The following is a 22294-nucleotide window of genomic DNA, read 5'->3' as shown; positions in this document are numbered from 1 at the left end:
TAAAGAGAATGTGGTAAATATATACCATGGAATACTACACAGTCATAAAAAAGAATGAGATCATGTCCTTTACAGCAAGGTGGATGGAGTTGGATGGCATTATTCTAACAAAACTAACACAGGAACAGAAAACTAAAATGTTCTCATTTGTAAGTGGGAGCTAAACAATGAGGACAAATGGACACAAAGAGGGGAACAACAGACACTAGGTCTTACAAGAGGGTGAAAGGTGGGAGGAGTGAGAGGATCAAAAAACTACTTATAGGGTACTATGCTTATTAGTTGGGTGACAAGATGACCTGAATACCAAACCCCTGTAACACATAGTTTACCTATATGACAAACCTGTATGTGTACCTCTGAACCTAAAATGAAAGTTAAAAAAGGAATACAACAACAAATTACATACACTGTACAGTTAATACTTTATCCTATGTTAATGGCAGTAGTACCACTATTTATTTGTTGTTTTTGTTTCAATTTTAAGACTGATGAAAAACAAAAGAAAGACTACAAAATAATTTAATAGTGTTAAAAATAATTTTCAATCAATAAACCTCATATAACCTTACTGCTGACTAATGTTCTGATTGACAGAGAAATGTTCAGAGGACAGAGTATAATTCTTAAATATAATTTTAGTTTACAGCCTGCTATAAAGTGCTAATGTATTGAAGAAAATACAGAGTGAGAGAGAGAAAAGGAAGAAAAGAGGAGAGGAAAGGGAGGAAGGGCTGATAAACAATAATTCTAGTGTGAGATACTGTCTACTAATTTATTCAGATAAAAGAAAATAATGAAATATATATGATAGAACCTTTATAAAAGAAGAATATTTGAATGTCTTGATCAATGGAGACAAGTGATAATTTATTACAGAAGGTTACCATAAAACTGTGAATTTTATGGCTCTGACTTATTTTTAAGTTTCTCTTAAAAATTGAAATGGGAAGTTTAAAACATCCAGTTTCCAGAATATGACCTTGGAAATTGCCTTGGGAGGTTTCCTTTCAGTAAACTTCTTAATACTCTATCCATGTCATGGGCTTCTAAGGAATTGCTTCCTTAATTAGAATATATGTATTTTACAATAGGTTCTAATTAACTGATATTCTTAAAAAACTAAATAATTCTGGAAGCCTCATACTAAGATAATTTAAGATATACTCTAGGTTGTATATAGGACAAGTTTTATTATTTTCATTAAGGTGTAGTATGGCCTATAGATCTTTTGAAATACAAACAGAAGTCATTTATATTTTGGTTCACATGTATGTCTTAAGGAGTACATACATCAAGGACCAACTTATGGGATCTTCTTTGAGGTTTTAAGGAGGTCTGATGCTGACAAAAAGTGCCAATTTTCTCCATTTGGGACACTAATTATATTCACATAACCTCCTGTTCATTACCACTTTCTAATATTTACTTGAAGTAACTAATATTTCATAAATAAACATTAAATCTAAAATGTTAATATGTTAAAATATAATAGGGAGCAGAAGAAGTGAGAAACTATAAGTGAAAATATTTAACAGACTTTATGGTAACCCAAAATTTATAAATAGGTTTCAAATAAAGTGGATATATAAAGAAATACATAATTATTTTTATAACACTCTCTACATGTAAGTTAATATTTATAATATTTATGCAACATGGACTAAAGGAATCAGGAACAATTAAACACAAAAACAAGTTGGTAGATCGGTCTAATTGTAAGGTCTAATATTCTCAAACACAGATAAGTTAGGCAGGGTTTAGTACAGGCTACTGGGTTTGTGAGGGCTTAAAAATTTACAGAATGATATTTTTTATTTTGAGACAGATGCTAAAGGCACAAATAGTTCTCATGTCTTCAATATGCAAAGGTATTCTCAAGTTTATAAAATCCTGCCACCTCTGTAAACATGCAAGGAAATGCCCCGGTAACCATGAGGAACATGGTCTTTGCTTCAGCCCCGATACAGAGTGTGGAAATAGCAGATATGTAACACACAGAGGAGTTATAAACATCTCCAGGCATTATAAGATGATCTGCTCTTGTTTTCAGCTCAAACTCTTATTTAGAGATTCTAAGATGACAAAACTCTGCCAGGTATGTTTAGAAGTTTGATTATTCTTACTCTTATTTATGTTTGGTGAAAATATTCTCTCTGAGTGATAGGAGGAATAGAAAGGGAGTTAATATATATGGAGTGGATTTTTTTCTGTCATCACTGATAATTTTGCATTTCTTGAAATGAAAAAAAGATAATCAAACAAAAGGTGAGACTGTTAATAGTATTATACTTGTCATGAGTTACATTATGTATATATGCTGTCTATATATTATTTCAGTTGTCTTAGTAATGGATTGAAATGACATATGTTTGTTATCTGTCATGCTATAATTGGAAACTCAAAATAGATGCATTAATCTTTCCAAGTATACAATTTTTTGTCACCTAGATTTCACCATGTTATAGAGAATGTAGAGTTGATTTGGCCACTGATGATCAATTTTTCCTTTGAACACTTACTGCTGTAATTGTAGTAAAATGAAGACTCTCATATTTATTGAATATCTTCTGTGTCTTAGGCTTTCTTCCTTTGTATATATTATCTCATTTAATTTCACAAAATTCTGATGGGATTGTTATTGTCAGCATTTTCCAGATGAACAATTGAAGTTTTTAGTTTAACTTGTCCAGGATTACGCAGCTACATGACCAAGATGGATTCAAAACCAGATCTTAGGATGCCAAAGCCAATGCCTTTCTTTATTTCATGTTGATATTTGGGTCCATTTGTAAGTAGATTTCAGAGCTAAAAGCTACAATTTCTTTACAGGGGAGACATCCCTTATTGTTAAAGTAACCTTTTAAGATAAAATTTTATGGTTACCATATATACGTGTGTGTATAGATATCTCCTACATATATATATACACACACACACATACGTGTGTGTGTGTGTGTGTGTGTGTGTATGTGTGTATGGGAAGGAGGTATTTTTATCAACGATGAGAGGTCCTGGGTATTATAACGCTTCAGAAAGTTTATTACAAACCTTAGCCAGTCACCTGTTTGAAAAATGACTCCAAGCAAAAGGAACAATTTTTATTAAATTATTGTTAGAAATTAACTGTGTGATAGGGAGCTCTCTAAAAACTTTATATGCATTAAACCATTCAATCATTGTAAGAATGTGTTAACTTAGTGATGTCACCTTATTCCTTTAGATGCAAATAATTTTAAAGAGGATTGATACTTGCCTAAGCTTACACAACTAGCAAATAGCAAAGCAAAGACAGGAACTTGATTTGATTTAACTACTTCTTTAATGCTTCCAACAGTATACAGTTGACCCTTAAACAACACTTTTGAATGGCACAAGTTCACTTATATGCTGTTTTTGTCAACAATTATATTGAAAATGTTTTTGAGATTGTGACAATTTGAAAAAATTCTTAAATAAATCATATGGACTAGAAATATTTAAAAAATTAACAGAAAGTTAGATACGGCATGAATGCACAAAGTGTATGTAGCTAGTAGTCTATTTTATCATTTACTACCATAAAATATACACAAATCTATGATAAAAAGTTAAAATTTGTCAAAACCGACACACTAACACTTACAGATTGTATACAGCGCTATTCGCAGTTAAGAGAAATATAAAAAAATGCAAGGATTCAGTATTAAATCATAATTGCATAAAATTAGCATAAGTTCATACTGTACCGCTGTTATTTCATAGTCACCTTCTATTGCTGTTGCAGCGAGATTAACTGTTGTGAATATCTACTTAAAGTGTCCTGTGATGCTAATAATCTCCCTGTGAGTATTTCATTCCTCCAGTAAATTGAATATGATGGTACAAAAATGAGCTCTGGTGGTTCTTGCATCGTGTTCTTCCTGTTTAGTGCAATATCAAAAACCTTGAATAACACCATGGGACCCATATGAAGTGCCACTAGTGATGCTGGACGTGCTCTCAAAAAGCAGAGAAAAGTCACAACATTACAGAAAAATGTTGAGTTGCTTAATATGTTTCATAGAGGTCTGTAGTTGAAGGTCCCAACAATTTCAATACAAATGAACCCAGTTAAAGGTTGTTGCAAAAAACAAAAATAAAATGTGTGAAGCCATCATTTCAGCTATCCCAGCAGGAGCCAAAGCCTTTCACTTTTTGTGAAATACCTTTTCATATTGTATTGAAAATGCAGATTTTATGTAGGTACAGGATTGCTATAAGAAAGGCATAACTATGGAGTCTAATATGATTTTAGAAAAATCTAAGTTACTGCGATAAAGCAAAACAAAACAAAGCAAACAAACAAGCAAACAAAAAACAGGTAAAGTCTCTAAAGTTGTGGAATTTAATGCCAGCAAAGGATGGTTTGACAATTTTAGAAAGAAGTTTGGCTTTAAAAGTATCAACATAATGGAAAAAGCAGCTTGTGCTAACCAAGAGGCAGCAGATGTGTTCCCCAAATATCATTAAGAAAATCACTGAAATAAAAAAGGGTATCTGCCTGGACAGTTTTTGAATACAGACAAAAGTGCTCCATTCTGAAAAAAAAAAAAAGCCACTAAGGATATTTATTAGTAAGGAAGAGAAGTGCGTACCAGAATTTAAGGCAGGAATAGCAAAGCTAACTCTACTGTTTTGTACAAATGCAGTTTGGTGATCAAGACTGCCCTTATCTATAAAGGTGCTAACCCCTGAGCCTCAAATGCTCCACCTGCTGCCAGTATTTTGGATTTACAACGAGATGGCCTGGAGAGGGAGAACCCTTTTTCTGGATTGATTCCATTGATGGTTTGTCCCTGATGTCAGAGAAACCTTGCCAGTGAGAGACGGCTTTTTAAAGTTCTTTTGATATTGGACAATTCCCCTGGCCAGCCAGAACGCCCCTGTGGCCACCTTCCATGTCAAAGGTGTCAAAATGGTCTGTTTGCCCCCAAACACGTGTTTCTCACTAAGCCTCTAAATCAAGGAGTCATGAGGCCCTTTAAGACTCATTAATCATGATATTCTATGGAAGGAATTATCAATGCTATGCAAGAGAACTCCAACAGAGAGAATATCATGAAAGTCTTGAAGGATTACACCATTGAAAGTGCCATCATTGTTATAGAAAAAGCCATGAAAGTCATCAAGCATGAAACAATAAGTTATCGATATTGAAAGCTGTATCCAGATGTTATGCATAACTTCACAGGATTTATGACAGAGCTATAAAGAAAATCACGAAAGAAATTGTGGATATGGCAAAAAAGATGGGTAAGGGTGAAGAGTTTCAAGGTATGAATCTTGGAGAAATACAAGAGCTGATATACACCACACCAAAGTAATTAACAGAAGACAACTTGATGGGGATTGCTTGAGTGCTTCTGAACCAGCACCAGATGATAAGGAAGAAGACTTAGAATTAAGTGGTGTCAGAAAACAAGCAGACATCAGACAATCCAGCAAAAGAGCTTTGGTCACCTAAGACTGATTTTGGCTTCTTTCATGACATAAACTCTTCTATGATAGGGGCACCCAAAGTAAAGCAAATTGTGAAACAAGGATTGGTACTATATATAAACATTTTAAGATAAATGAAAAAGAAAAACAGATAGAAATTACAAAGTATTTCTGTAAAGTTACACCAAGTAATTTGCAAGTATACCCTACTCTCCTTCCTCCACTTCCATCCTCCACCTCTTACACCTCTGCAACCCCTGCCTGAGACAGCAAGACCAACCCCTCCTCTTTCTCCCTCTCCTCAGCCTACTCAAAGCAAAGATAACAAAGTAGGCTTTTGTGATGAGCAATTTTTACTTAATAAATAGTAAATATATCTTCTCTTTCTCATAATTTTTATAGCATTTTCTTTTCTCTAGCATACTTTATTACAAGAACACAGTATATAATACATATAAAATACAAAATATGTGTTAATCAACTGTTTATGTTCCCTGAAAGTCTTCTGGTCAATAGCAGGCTACTAGCAGTTAAGGTTTTGCAGTCAAGATAGATGTGCAGGGAGTTGGAACCACTAATCCCCGTCTTCAAGACTCAACTGTAATTTTAAAATCTCACTTTTCAATCAAACATGATGTTAAGCCTGTTGCCCTTTTATTACTCTCCCAGTCTCATTGACAATAGATGTGTTTCCTCATTTACCATTAACTTCACACTCGTTTGTTCTAAGAATTCATTTTTATTACCAATTGCTTTGCTATTACACAGACACCACTTTGCAGCTGTATAGCCCTTTAGCAGGTAGTGGTTCCCCTGTGGTCTTTGCATAGGTCTTGTTGTACATTCATGTACTTTCTATTTTTGGATGTTTATTTTTCCGTAGGGCTCTTTGTGCTTTGTTGGGTCTGTTTGGAGATAATTGAAATCAGTAAGAAAAGCAGTGGCAGCAAAAAGTTTAATTCGCTCATTGATGGCTAGAAAAATTCTCTGGGAATTTATGATAATCTATATCTTTCTGCTTCTATTCAACTCAGTTTGTAGAGTTTGAAAGAAACAAGCAATTTCAGGACAGTCTCTGACCAGTAGAATCCAAAGAAAAATACAGCAGTGATTTGATTTTCATCAATGTTAAATTTTCTACGCTAAATTCAAATGTAAACTGAATAACATTTTTAGTATTGTTAATTATATCATCTTTTTTTTCCAAGTGACTTTTGTGTTATAAAAATTGTTCTTTAGTTATATAAGATACATACAGAGTGTAAAGAATGGAAATTATTTTGGAGTAAACATTCCCTTGCCTAGTACATTATATCCCAAATATTTGAAAAAAAGCTTTATGGGTTTTATTGTTAAGCATTACAATAGATTTTATAGGATGGCTGAAAGCATTTTTGTAGTTCAGCAATAGCAGTGGAGTCAATCTCCTCATTTGAAACATAAGACATAACTCTGAAAGAGGCAGGAGCATTATCAAAAAACCCAGGATGTGAGGAAATATCACAAAGTTACTTCTAGAGCCTGTTTGACTGTTAGGTTTATATTCAAGTTTTCAGATTGCTCTAAGCTACTGCCAAGGAGTTTTAGATGAATACAAAACCAGTAAAAGGAGCAAGATGTTGCTGTGAGGAAGTCACCTTGAATGCTCTTAGAGAAGACATGAGTATTATTTCTGGGAGAGTGAAGGTAACAATCTAAAATCACTAACTTTGAAGGTGACTCACATTAAAGTTCCTGATTAGCAAAACATTTCAATGAGAATCTTTTTATAAGACATTGTAGAATAAACTCCTCCTGCAATTAGAATAAAAGTAGTTCACTTTGCTCTATATGCGTTCATACATTAATTTTTTTTTTTTTTGTTCCACATATGCTAGGCACTGTTCTAGGAACCAGGATATAGTGGTGAACAAGACAGAGAAAATAACTCATCATAAAAAATTTACTTTCTGTCTACCTTGCAGTTAAAGATTTACAAGCCATCGTAAGAACTTTTAAAGAACAGAATAAGGTGCATTACTTTATTTTTGAAGTCATATGGGAAAAGCATGTATCTGTGGAAAACTAAAATAAATCTCGAAACAACTAGACATTATAAAAAGTCTTATTGCTTATTAGACATTAAAGAAAACATCATAGTATGTGTTGAGATGAGGGTTAAAATCAGCATTTACCAGAGAAACCCTGCTGAAGATATTGAAAAGTTCTGTTATTTTGAATTGTTATTTAACTCCAAGAACAACTAGCATCATAAAACATGTTGTTAAGGGAGATGGCTATCTGTTAACACAAAGGCTTTTAGTCTTACTGGCAATAGCCAAGAGAAATTATGAAAAGATAAAAGTGATCTGGAACATGAATTTTGATTTTTTTTTTCTAATTTGAAATCACTACGTAGTTGAAAGTGGAGTGAATTTAAATCATTTTATTATCAATATTTTATTAATCTTTCTCTTTGTGAAGAATAATGTGTGTCTTCCTCTGCACTCATATAAATACATAATTACAATTCTGGCAAAATAACCATTTGAAGTAACCTTTTCTAAGCTGGTAGATGAATGTTGATTCACTAAAAACATGAAACAAATATCTGCTGAGAATCTGAAGAATTTGGCGTAGCGCTTTTTGATCCAACGTCGAGAAGACTTTATAATTATTTTCTCTATTTAAAAAATTACCAATATTGATGTTACGATCAACATCATTTCTTGTCTGTGGCTCAACTAGAGTTCCTTTTAAGTTGAAACTTTAATTGAGCAATAAGATATACAACTTTGAGTCAGAAGTATGTTAAAATAAATGTTTCCGAATAAAATTATTTTGTATTTTGTTCTTTTCATATTGACGATTCATTGTTAAACTTGTAACTTTTACCTTTTGCCTCCCACCCTTTTTTTCTTTCTTTCTTTCTTTTTAAGACAGAGTCTCACTCCATCACCCAGGCTGGAGTGCAGTGGTGCGATCTCTGCTCACTGCAGCCTCCACCGCCTGGGTTCAAGTGATTCTAGCCTCCTGAGTAGCTGGAATTACAAGTGCACACAACCAAATCCAGCTAATTTTTGTATTTTTAGTAGAGATGGGGTTTCACCATGTTGGCTAGGCTGGTCTCGAACCTCCAACCTCAAGTGATCCACCTGTCTTGGCCTCTCAAAGCGTTGGGATCACAGGTGTGAGCCATTTGCCCCTTTCTTAACTGATGATGACTTTCTGACTTCTCATACATTTTATCATAAATAATGTCTTTTGCCCATAGTTCAGGCAATTTGACCAGACCTTACATGAAAGAATGGTTCAGGTTTAAGCTATTGCCTTATAATTATTTAAGAATTGGTGCTCATAGAACTAATGCTTCTGTATAGTTGTGCCACCCACCTAAATCTCCCTACATGTACCTTATATTTAGGGGATATTTTTGACATACTCTATATCTAAAAATATCGAAGATATTTTTACAAGAAAGTAGAGTGGGAAGGAGTCTATAATGAATATAATGTATTGACAGACTATTACTAAGTTAAATAAAGGCTCAAAAATTGCAAGCCTTGGTTTTTTTTTTTTTAATTATCCTTTGTGACTTAAACAGATTTTGGTGAATTTTAAATTTTATTTGCTTAGTGTCAAAAGAAGAGGCAAAAAACAGACTGCAAAGCAGTAAGACAAGGCATTTACTAGGGTCTTAGGAATTACAATTTGGGAGACACTATTTCATCAACAAGCCAAATTGTGTTCTGAAGACAGAGAGGGGAAGAGGAGTTTTTAAAGGAAGCTAAGGGTGATCACAGAAGTTTTTTTGAAAGAATTATCATTGGTGGAGGTGGCCGGCTTAGAACAGGGGTTCATATTTCATTGGTTGTTTCTATTCAGGAGTTGCAGCGCGGCAAAATTCAGATGTTTGCAAGTATGTTGTGACTGGGGCTGTTTGGCCAAGTTCAAAGGTTCGAGACAAGTTCCTGGGGTTTTTGTTTTTTGTTTTTGTTTTTGTTTTTAAGGATGTAGGTCATGTTCATTTCAGAATCTGAACCAGAGTGACACCATTTTGTATATGACATTTCACGATAGTGACGAATAGTATGGAAAGTGGCTCAGCAATTAGTGCAAGTTAGCCAAGTAGCTGTGGAACTATTGTGGTCCACTCATTCAGGAGTTATTTAAACTATTAAGGCAACATATAATGTAGCCACTAAGAACACAAAGATAAATAAGATATAACCCTTAATTTCTAGGAGCATAGAGTACAAATAAATGATTGAAATAATATACAAAATTGCAACCAGTATATGAGTTATGTATGGATATGATCGTTTTCCCTATGCTTCAGATGGGTAACATGACATATGATTTTGACACTGAAGAAAAGTTTCAGTTCACTGTGAAGAGAGAAAAAAGATGATCAACCTGAGCACCAGAAATAACATTTACAGAGGTACTGATGTGGAATAAAGAATCCTAAGTGCATGTTGAGTGACTGAACCTGATTTTGCAAATGTAGGATGGCTTTCTATGACATGCTAATTTATTTAAACTTTAAAAATAAAATGCCAGCTTGATAGAATTAAGAGTATCTGGAGAAAAATTTGGGATGCTTAACAACAAAATGAAATATAGACTGCTACTTGTAAGTGTAAACTTGTAATAAATTTCCCATCCCTTCTTCAGAATTCAAATACAAATGTATTTAAATGTTTAAAATAATACTAACCATCATAGCCAAAATACTACCTTTAAGTATTTTTGTTATGTGATATTAAATCATAGATTTTTATGTGTTTTCCAACTTTGGTTTTCACTATCAGAGAAATAATATGTGGCAGTTTATTTATCAGTTAGAACAAAACATGTTGAGATTTTCTATGAATTTTAAAAAATAGAGTAAAATTCCCTTCTCTCAAACAAAAAAACTTACAAAAATAAATAAAAGGAGCAGAGAATACCCTAACACTGCCCTAAAGGTGAGAGACACAACCTGTAACATAAACTTCAGAAAGTTCTGTGCATAGATAGATTTTATTGTGAACTCCTTGCTCTTCCAAATTTCCACGTGCACAACAAATAAAGAAAAGGGTAGAACTTGCAAACAATTTAAGAACATATATTATAAAGTTGCTAAAAATAACTAAATCATCCTATGAAGATCAGAGAAAAATAGCAAGTATCTAAGATGATAAAAAACAAACTAATCTTTTTTTTCTTTTTCTTCATAAAACATAAAATATCAAAAAAAGAAATAACTTCTACAGTACATCGAGGAAAAAATAGTCTTTTTTTTTTTTTTTTGAGACGGAGTCTCGCTGTGTCTCCCAGGCTGGAGTGCAGTGGCATGATCTCGGCTCACTGCAAGCTCCGCCTCCCGGGTTCACGCCATTCTCCTGTCTCAGCCTCCCAAGTAGCTGAGACTACAGGCGCCCGCCACCACGCCCGGCTAGTTTTTTGTATTTTTAGTAGAGACGGGGTTTCACCATGTTAGCCAGGATAGTCTCGATCTCCTGACCTCGTGATCCACCCGCCTCGGCCTCCCAAAGTGCTGGGATTACAGGCTTGAGCCACCGTGCCCGGCCGGAAAAAATAGTCTTAAATGTGTATTAGATTAGATATATTTCACCTACATATTCTTCTATAAAGAAAATTTTTAACATTTTTCCACTCAACATTATTTCAGCTCTCCAAATAATAACTCAAAATCAATCCATCTGAAATGGTGAACCCATAGTATGAAATTGTGGATTTATTAAAATATAGAACAAAGGGGAAAACATTTTGGTAATATTATTGAAATAAATACAACACCTTTTATAAGATATTAAATATAATAATATTAAATGGCATATAATGTCTTAGTACTAACTATTTCTAAACACTCATTTAATATTCTGTGTTCTACTTCAGTGCCTCTGTAAATGTTACTTCTGATGTCTGGGGGGATCATCTTTCTTCCTTCTTCACAGTGAACTGAAACTTTTCTTCAATGTTTAAATCACATGTCATGTTTCCCATCTGAAGCATAGAGAAAGCTGTTACACCCACATATACCTCATATATTAGGAAGGAAGTTATAGTAAAATGAAATGCAATAGTACTTTATTCTAAAAGTAGTACATAAACAATAGAAAATTGTTTTGTTAATTAAATTTGTAACAGTAATAGTACAGAAACTAAAATTATCTATATTATATTTTTCAAGATTCCAGGTTAACAAAAACAAAATAATGAAGTATACAGGAAGATCTAGAAGGCAAGAAAAATCAGTACATATGGGAATTCCATTTTCAGTTAGGATCTAGAAAGGATCTAAGTCTCCTAAGAGACAATTTCTGAACCTACTGAAATGCCAAATAAGCTGCAAAAATCATAGTACTTTTGTTGTTTTTGGTGGTGGTGGTGTGGTTTGTTTGTTTATTTGTTTTGAAAGAGATGCTTAATTATCTCACGGACAGAGAAGTTTCCTGATTGCAGTAGGTTCCTCTCACTATCGCAGAAGTCTCTTTCATCAACCGAATAATTTATTTGAATAATCGTTCATTATAAGAAGCGAACAAATGAAAAACAGTAGACAGCTGAAAACATAAGAAATCTAAATGAATAAAATTTCAGACAGTGACAAACCCTTCACAGGAGAGAAGAAAGAGACCCATGTTCTCTTTTCATTCCTAGAGGAGCCGCAACAGAAGGGAAAGATGTTATATGTGAAGTAGGAAACAACACTCCAACTTTTAGCTTATGGTCAATATTTTCTTTTTTTTTTTCTTTTTTTTTAAATGATCAGTACAAATAAAGGGCATCAAGAATTCTACAAGTATCTTCTTTAATAATTATTTTGAATTATTTGATCCATACCCAAAAGTTAATACAAGATGTACCATAGAACTAAAATTAAAAAGCCCAGTCATAAAGCCTCTAGAGGAAAACATACAAGAATATCTTTGCAGCCTTGGAATAAGTATAAATTTGTGGGACAATGGTATATATCAGAATACATGTACACATGTATTGGTTTTCATTCAGTTTCTGACTCATACCTCCCATAGCCTTTGTTATAGTCTTTTGTTATGATGTTGGGTGTGTGAGGTCTCAGGGGCCTCTGTCTTAGGAAACAGAATCTCTCTGGACCTTCTCCTACCCTCCTTTCACCTGCCCCAAAGCAGGACTCTAATCTTCCCTGCCTTTTTAATTGTAGGTATAAGACCTTCTCCAGAAAAGGTCCCACTCTATACCCTGGGGGAAGAAATGCTGATTTCACAAAGCTTCCATAAAAACTCAAGAGGAATGGGTTCCAGAGCTTCCGGAATGTTGAAGATGTGGAAGATTCTGGAGGGTGGTGCACTCAGGAAGGGCATGGAAGTTTTGCATAGCTGTCTCCATGCCTCATCCTCCACATCTCTTTATATCTGTATCCTTTATAATATCCTTTAGAATAAACCAGTAAACATAAGGAAGTATTTCCCTGAGTTCTGTGAGCCATTTCAGCAAATTAATTGCACCCAAAGTAGGGGATGTGGGAATCCAGACTTGAAGAATCTGGTTGGTGAGAAGTTCTGCAGGGCCAGACTTGAAACCGGTGTTCAGGGGCAAGGGTGGTGGAGGGAGGGGGAGTCTTTGGGATGAACAACCTCTACACTCTCTACCCGGAGATAGTGTCAGAATTTAATTGGAGAATACTCAGCTGGTGTCTATTGCTTGTTGGTGGGGAAAAATCCCCACACATTTGGTTGCAGAACTCTTCTGGGTTGATTGTTGTGGTGTGACAGCAGAGGAAAAACAGTTTTAAGAGTTTTTCCCAAAACAGACAAGATACAAAAAGTATTAACCATAAAACACATAAATTTGTCTTCATCAGAATTAAAAAAAATTATTGATCAAAAGTAATCATGAAAATAAGAAGGCAAGACAATAATTGGGGAAAAATATTTCTGGTACATGTACCTGACAATGTACTTGCACCCATTTTTTTTTTTTTTTGTTAACAAGGATGTCCCATAAATCAATAAAATAAAGATAAACTACTCAGTATTTAATACAACTACTTAAAAATACGTAAGAGACTGAACACACAGGTAGTACAACAACAAAATCTAAGTAGCTAGTAAGCACATGAAAATGTGTTCCATGTTGCTATTGTTTGAATCTTAACCCCAAAAAGCATGTGCTGGGAACTTAAGGTCCAATGCAACAGTGTTGGGAGGTGTGGCCCAATGGAACAGTATTGGGAGGTGTGGCCCAAATGCAAGAGTGTTGAGAGGTGTGGCCCAATGGAACAGTGTTGGGAGGTGTGGCCCAATGGAAGGTGTTTACGTCATGAGACCTCCACCCTTATGCATGGATAATGCCCACCGTAAAAGGTCATGAGGCTGAGAGTTTCATCTTTTGTTCTTTCTTACCCTCTCTTTGCCTTTCTGCCATGGGACAACACAGCTGGAAGGTCTCTGCCAGTTGCTGGCCCCTTGAACTTGAACTTCCCAACCTCCAGAAGTGTAAGCTAATAAATTTCTGTTCATTAAAAATTACCCAATCTGAGGTACTCTGTTACAGAAGCACAAAACATACTAAGACACATGTCATTGGTCTATCAAGAAGGAGCAAATTAAAAGCAAAATGAAACACCATCTTACACTCACTAGAATGACTCACATAAAAAGACTGACAGCACTAAACATTGGCATAAATATAGAACAACTGGAACTTTTCACACATTGCTGATGGAGTATAAAATTATACAACTGCATTAGGGAAAAGTTTGGCAGTTACTTTAAAAGTAAGACATACATCTAACTGTACTCTAAGGTAGGGGTTCTTAACCCCCAGGGCATGGACAAGTACTGGACTGTGGCCTGTTAGGAACTAAGCCTCACAGCAGGAGGTAAGTGAGCATTACCGCCTGAGTTCCACCTCCTATCAGATCAGAGGTGGTATTAGGTTCTTACAGGAGCAGGACCCCTATTGTAAACTGCACATGCGAGGCATCTAAGTTGCAGGGTTTTTGTGCAAATCTAATGATAAATATAATGCACTTGAATCACGCTGAAGCCATCACCCCCACCCACTGTGCATGAAAAGATTGTCTTACATGAAACCTTCCCCTGGTGCCAAAAAGGTTGTGACTGCTGCTATAAGGTATTTGCCCAAGAGGAAAGAAAACACATGTCTATTAAAAAAAAAAAAAAAAAAAAGAGTCCAGGGGCCAGGCACAGTGGCTCATGCCTGTAATCCCAGCACTCTGGGGGGCCGAGGTGGGCAGATCACAAGGTCAGGAGTTTGAGACCAGCCTGGATAAGATGGTGAAACCCCATCTCTTCTAAAAATACAAAAATTAGCCGGGCGTGGTGGGCACCTGTAGTCCCAGTTACTCAGGATGCTGAGGCAGGAGAATCACCTGAACCCAGGAGGCGGAGGTTGCAATGAGCCGATATTGAGCTACTGCACTCCAGCCTGGGTGACAGAGTGAGAATCCGTCTCAAAAACGAACAAACAAACAACAAGTCCAGGATATCAAGATGTTCATAGCAGCTTTATCCATGTGTTAGCCTGCTACAGCTGCCATAACAAAACGCCACAGCCTGGGTGGCTTAAATAACAGGAATGTATCTTCCTCAAATCTCTGGAGGCTGGAAGCCCAAGATCCCAAGATCGGGTGCTGCTTGGTTTGATTTCCTCTGAGGTTTCTCTTCCCAGCTTGCGATGGCTGCCTTGCTGCCATGTCATCACATGATGTTTCCTTTGTGCACACGTGCACTTGTTGTCTCTTTTGTGTGTCTAAACTTCTTTTTATAATCACACCAGATTGAATTAAGGCCCACTCTAATCCCCACATACATGACAACATGGATGAATTTCAGAAAACACTATGCTAACTAAAAGAAAGGCATATTGTATGCTTCCATTTTAATGACACAAGAGCACATGAAACTAATCTTTGATGTTAGAAGTTAAAATGTGGTTGCTTCTGCAGTTTTGAAAACTGACTGGAAAGAGATAGCCAGAGAACTTTCTATATCCCTTTTTGGGTTGAGGTTACATAGATGTATAAATTTTTCAAAACTTATTAAAATGAAAAATTAGGCTGGGTGATGTGGCTCATGTCTGTCATCCCAGCCGTGTGGGAGGTAGAGGCAGGATGTCAGCTTGATCCCAGGAGTTTGAGACCAGCCTGAGCAACATGGTGAAACCCCACCTCTAGAAAAACTACAAAAATTAGCCAGGCCTGATGCGGTGTGCCTATAGTCTCATTTACTTATGAAGCTGAGGTGGGAAGATCACTTGGGCTCAGGATGAGAAGCCTATAGTTAGCTGAGATCATGCCACTGCACTCTAGCCTGGGTAACACAGTAAGATCCTGTCTCAAAGAAAAAACAAAAAGAAAAGATAAATTAGGATTTTGTTGTTTCATTGTATATAAATTATACTCAATACAATTTTTGACTACAAGTCAAAAAGGCATATTTTTAAATCAAATATTCCAATGATAATAGAAGTTAATACATTTAAAAGGTTTAGACTCAAATATCTTAAAAATAAAGAACAATTAGATAGTTTTAGAAAACCAAGTATTTACATAATGGATATACATTTAAAAGAAATTGACTCAGACTTGTCAAGTGAAAAAGCCAAACACTTAGCTAATGAAAACAAGATAAAATGATGAAATTTAGAAAGTTTATTGTTGTTGTTACTTCTTGTTATGTCATGCATTTTTTGTTTTGTTTTGTTTTTTGTTTGTTTTTGAGACAGAGTCTTGCTCTGTCACCCAGGCTGGAGTGCAATAGAGCAATCCTGGCTCACTGCAACCTCCACCTCCTGGGTTCAAGCGATTCTCCTGCCTCAGCCTCCTGAGTAGTTGGGATTACAGGCACATGCCACCACACCTGGCTAATTTTTTGTATTTTTCGTAGAGGCAGGGTTTCACTGTGTTAGTCAGGATGGTCTCGATCTCCTGACCTCATGATCTGCCGGCCTCGGCCTCCTGAAGTGCTGGGATTACAGGCGTGAGCCATCGCACACAGCCATCATGCATTTTTTATATTGAAAAAAAATACAAAAAAAAAAAACTACAGTGGAGACTTAAAAAGTTTTTTAAAAGCAGAAGTTAGTGAATTGATATAAGATAAAAAACACTAGAAGAAATAATTATAAGTGATAGATTAAATATGAAAGCCAGAAAGTAGAAATGTTCAATAATAAAAGAGATTAATTTGTCTTTTGAGAGATAATTTCATACAAAACGACAAATATATTTGAAAATAAATGAAATAGAGAAGTTTTTAGGAATATATGAGTTATTAAGTTTGATTCTAAAAGTTATAAAACCTTAAATAGATGAATTATCATTAAAGACAAATAGAGAATGTTGATGAAGAATGTTCTTCTCCAAAATGTCACACCCACATGATTTCTCAAGTGAACTATTTCAAATTAATTGAAAAAATAATTCTGATGCAATTTACTGCAGAAAGAAAATGAAAGCTCCCAAATTCCCCTTACAAAGTCAACATGATTATAAGAAAGCTGTTTCAGAAACAAACCATATGTACAGCTCCTCAGATTCTGAACTGCACTGCTTTGAGAATATTTTCAATATACTTTGTTGGCCTGGAATACAGGTTGAAGTTCTGGGTCTTCTGGATAGCAAGCCCCACAATCTGAATTTATTTATGTGATTGACTCCTTAAGTTCTTCTATGTGAAACATCATTATTTGGGAGAGCTAGGTTCCCATGGGATGAACTTGGTCAATGGAAAATGAGGGGGGTTTAACAAAAATAGATCCTCCCTCCATTTTCCCTCTGTGGAGTGTTCAGAAATGAAATTTCTTTTGCATGGTGCATGGGCTGATTGTTTTTCCTTAAATATGTCGAAGTCTCGACCTCCAGTATCTCAGAATGTAACTATTTGGAGATAGAGTCTTTAAAGAGGTAATTGAATTACAATGAGGTTGTTAGGATGGGTCATAATCCAACCTGATTGATGCCCTCGCAAAAAGTGAAAATTATAACACACAAAGAGACACTAGGGATACAGACATACAGAGGAAAGACCATGTGAAGACAAAGCAAGAAAGTGGACATCTGTATACCAAGGAGAGAGGCCTCTGAAGACACCAAACCTGCCAGTACCTAGATCATGGACTTCTCCACTCCAAAACTGTGAGAAAATACTTGTCAGTTGTGTAAGCCACTGGATCCTTGGTATTTTGGTATAACAACTATAGCAAAGTGGTATACATGGCCGGAGAACATACTTCCTGAGCTACCTGCCATGTCTCTGCCTGGCTTGTCATCAAGTAACGACCAACAATGGCCCATCATCATGGCACTTCCAATTTTCCTTGCCTTGTTTATCTTTGTTTCCTCACTTTTACTGAACTTGAACATCCCAATTAATGTGTCAACACTTTAATATTTTGTTCAGAGTCTGCTTTCTAGAGAGTCGGGGCTAATACAGCAACCTGGCAAAGATACATTTTAAAAGCAACACCACCACTAAGACCAAGATTAGTTCTGAAAAGTGATGTGAAATATCTACTATAAATACCAATAAATAGAATCTTGGAATATTGAAATAATATACAGCAAACCAAATATAATATATTAAGACATTTATTTATATTAACTTATTAAATATTTATATACAAATCACAAATAATGTTTGATTCCAGATCAAAGCTGAAATATATCATAAATACATACAAACATGCACATGTGTTAGCAAAGCCTTTATCTTTTGAAATAGTGAAGTACTTGATACATTTCTATCATCATCAACAAGGTACAGGAGGAGGAGGAAGAGGAGGAGAAAAAAACAACATTTTATGAAATTGATATCATTTACATTACTCAAAAGATCTTCACCAATTAATTCAAAACATCACCCCCAAAAAGCATTATAAATATTAGAAAGCGAAAGGCAAAGTTATCACCCTTTCCTAAAGATTTTTTTTTTCATTGGGAAGACCCAATACAGTTAACTGAAAAAATATTAAATATAAGATATTTTGTTAATTTTGCAGGTAGCAATAATAAGACAGAGACATTTTTACAAAAATGTAACAATAATTTAGAAAATATTATGGGAAGAAAGAAGCACAGAATCAGAGGAGTATCCAACAGAGCATAAAATAAAGCATAGAAACACCATTCCTTATTTCTCTGTACTGACTCCATACTTCTGATAGGAGATTGTTGTTGTTGTTTTTCTCACACCAACCAATTCTCTGATACCAGCTGGGTGTACTACAATTCAATTATGACACTAGCCTGAAGTTAGTGCAGTCCTCACAGGTTAAGGGTTCAGTCCCACAACTCGACACCCTAAGCAATGTGGATTGCAAGTAGTGAGTCCCTACTTAACTATGTACACTGCTAATGTGGTTATAAATCAGGGATTCTCACAACCCCCTCCTCAGGTTCAAATTTGCAATGACAGTTCACAGAACTCAGGAAACTGTGCTTACTTACCTTTACTGGTTTATCATAAAGGGGATGGTCAAAGGTGTAGATGACCGGCCAGATAAAGAGGTACAAAGCTGAGATCCGGAAGCATAGGAGCTGTGTTTGCAGGGAGCTGAGATGTACCACCCTCCCAGCAGGTGGGTGTGATCACCTACCTAGAAGCTGTCTGAACACTGTCTTTTAGGAATTTTTTTAATGGAGACATTATCACATAAAAATGATTATTAACTTGATCATCAGGCCCTGTCCATTTCCTGGAGGAAGTGGGTAGGGGGAACTGCAAGTTCTAAACTTCTAATCATGGCTTGGTCTTTCTGGTGACCTGTCCCCATCCTGAAGCTATCCGGGAGATCATTATAAGTCACTTATTAAACAAAAGAGGCTCTCATCACCCAGGAAATTCCAAGAGATTTAGGATCTCTGTGTCACAAACCAGGGTCAAAGATCAAATATTAGAACAAATGATATTCCTAACATCCCTGACACTCAGAAAATTACAAGTGTTTTAGTAACTCTGTTTCAGAAACAGGGGTGTAGAGAACAAATATATATATTTCTTATTGTGTCACAAACACTTGAAAATAAACTTTATAAGTGTATTGTACTTACATTATGAAAATATCAAAATTCTACCAAGGAACATGTAAGAAGATTTAAGCAATTAGAAAGATGCCATGTTAATGGACATGTTACAGTTTTAAATGTATCATTCTAAACAATTACAAAACTAACCAAACAATACAGAATCTAGAAAATGAGCAGCTCATTAATGCTTAAAAGTAGATTTCCAAGAAAACAGCATGATACTTAATATACACTAGTGATCATTATAATCAATGAGGAAAATGCAAATTATTAAGTAAATTATACTGGGAAAACTGGGTATCTACTAAAATAAAATAGTACCTTCACCATTCTCCTTACAATAAAATAAATTTCAAATGAATCAAATATCTATTTGCACAGGTGCATTTTTATGATTGCCAAAAGTGAATGAAATTATAATCTTATAGAGAAAAAGATTTTGAGGCATAAAACACAATTCCAAATTATAAAAAAGATACACTTTACTACATAAAAATTGCAACTCTATTTTTAGTAAAACATTTCAAGGGGTTAATTTATAAAACAGGGAAATATTTGCCACACATAGGACCTTAAAGGATTGATTTTCCTATATACTGTACATAGATGTATTTTGACACGATGTAAACAGAAAGTGAACAAATGATACTGAAGTCAGTTTTGTGAAGAATTAATTTTTTTGACCTGTCTTACGGTGCTGAGCGAAGAATTAAGTGTCAAAGAAACATGTAGGAAGTTGTTCATTCTCAGTCACTGCTTAGGGGGCAGTTCTGCTGAACTGCCATTGCGACAAGCTCAGCAGATGAGTAGTGGCTTGGAGAGAAACGGCAGGAGAGAAAGGGAGCAACAGGAAATACCCTCTTTCCCACTCTTTGGCATGACATTAATGCTCTACGTGTATCCGTGTGGATCAACTGGACACTACAGACTATGACTAGGCTTGCAGTACAGTATTTGCTAGTATTTCAAGAAAAATGGCTCCCTGCCAATTAAGTGTATTTTGGTAGGAACAGTTTCAAAAATGCACCTAAGTTGGCAAGAGCTGAAAGAAGTCAAGCAGATCCTTGATAACACATAAAATACGCATCAGTGAACTAGGCAGTAGGAATAGCCCACAGCACCTGCCCACCCCCATTGCCAAAGCTGAAAACAAAAAAAAAACAACCCTTACCATGTGCCCAAGATGCCTGCCACATAGAAGTGTCTGTGTTAGCCAGAAGGTAGCAGCAACTGAAAGAGAATTGCAATTGCTTCCCAGTCAAGAATAAAGCATATGCATCACTTTCCCTAGTTTTGGCAATATTAGAAACAGATGAAAGAGGAGATTAAGAAAAGAAGGAGCAGTCTTCAGACCATAGCTTCTCCCCTAGTACAGATCCCCAGTCAAAGGCTAATTCTGAAGCAAGGTTAGGGAAGAGATAGATGGGTTTAGAGTTGATTTTGTACTTCTCTGATGATCAAAAGTGACTTAAAATCTACTGAATTTGTTCAATCTGTCATTAAGGGAAGGAAATAGAGGTGTCATATTTTCTCCTCCTGGAGTTACTGTTCTTTTAGAGACTCCTACCCTCTCATTCCATCTTCACATAATTAATATAATTTTGGAGTTAGGTTTTGAATTGCTGAATTCACTTGATTTGGTGGTTCTATGAATGAAATGTGTTCTTTTTTTTTTTTTTTTTTTTTCAGCATTCAAAATATTTTTAATAAGAGGGTAGGATCCAAGGTTAGTTGTTGTAGCCTCGGCTGGCCCGTCGGCCTCTGGCACGCTCGAACTTCCGGCCCTTGGAGCGGACGTAGGGTTGGTGTGGCTGTGTGGGGTTCCTGAGGCCTTGCCGAAATGCCGGTACACCTCTCGGCCCTTGCGAGGACCAGAGAGCAGGACAGTGCCGCACCCCTTGGGGGAGTCCAGGGCCAGCTGGTCGAAAGTGAAGATCTTGCCCCCTGCCCTGAGGATGCGGCTGCGGGCCCGGCTGGTTAAGCGCAGTGCACATACCTTCAGTTTGGGCACCTCCTGAAGCCGCACGTCGTCCATTATGGTCCCCACAACCACGGCCCTTTTGTTTTCCCGGCCAGGAAGCTTCATCTTCCAGATCATTGGGGAAAGGGACAGAAGCGGCCAGCTGGTGCGACTCATAAACAACCTCTTCAGCACAATCTGGTTGAATGTGGAATTGGTTCTTCTGGCCAGAAACCTATACAACTTGACCAACAGCCTCAGGTAGATATCCTGGCGCTTGGGCTCTTTGCGCGGAACCTTTCCGTCCTTGTTGTGGCGGATGTCAACTCCCATGATGGCGCCTCCTGCTCGGCCAGGTCCGGAAAGATGAAATGTGTTCTATATTTCATGTGTTAAAATTCTAATTCACAATGTGACAGTGTTTAGAGATGGGGTCTAATTAGGTCATGAGAGTGGAGACCTCATGATAGCATTAGTGCCCTTACAAGTAAAGAAAGGGTCCTCCTTTCTTTACTTACAAAGAAAGGAGCCTCTCCCCTTCCCATACCCCTCTCTCTCTCCCTCCCTCTCCCCGTCTCCCTCTATCCCACCAGAGGACTTATTAAGAAGATGGCCGTCTGCAAACCACGAAGCAGAGATTCACCAGAACCCTACTATACTGGCACTCTGACTTTGGACTTCCCAGCCTTCAGAACTGTGAGAAATACATTTTTGTTTTTAAGCCACCCGGTCTATAGTATTTTGTTTTAGCAGCTATGTTGACTAAGAAAGTTGTCATGTGTTCTCAAGTAGGCCAATCAGACTTTCTTGAGAGTTATGTGCAGACAATACAAACAACTAACAGCAGCAGGCTA

General features: G+C 36.2%; 1 pseudogene; it reads right to left on the bottom strand.

Moving 5' to 3' along the window:
- Positions 1-21142: 21142 nt before the first annotated feature.
- On the bottom strand, positions 21143-21806 carry LOC712382 (large ribosomal subunit protein eL18 pseudogene; annotated as a pseudogene).
- Between the last annotated feature and the right edge of the window lie 488 nt (positions 21807-22294).

This window comes from Macaca mulatta, chromosome 18 (assembly GCF_049350105.2).
Source record: "Macaca mulatta isolate MMU2019108-1 chromosome 18, T2T-MMU8v2.0, whole genome shotgun sequence".
NCBI classification, from domain to species: Eukaryota; Metazoa; Chordata; class Mammalia; order Primates; family Cercopithecidae; genus Macaca; species Macaca mulatta.
This window is presented reverse-complemented; position numbering and strand designations above follow the sequence as displayed.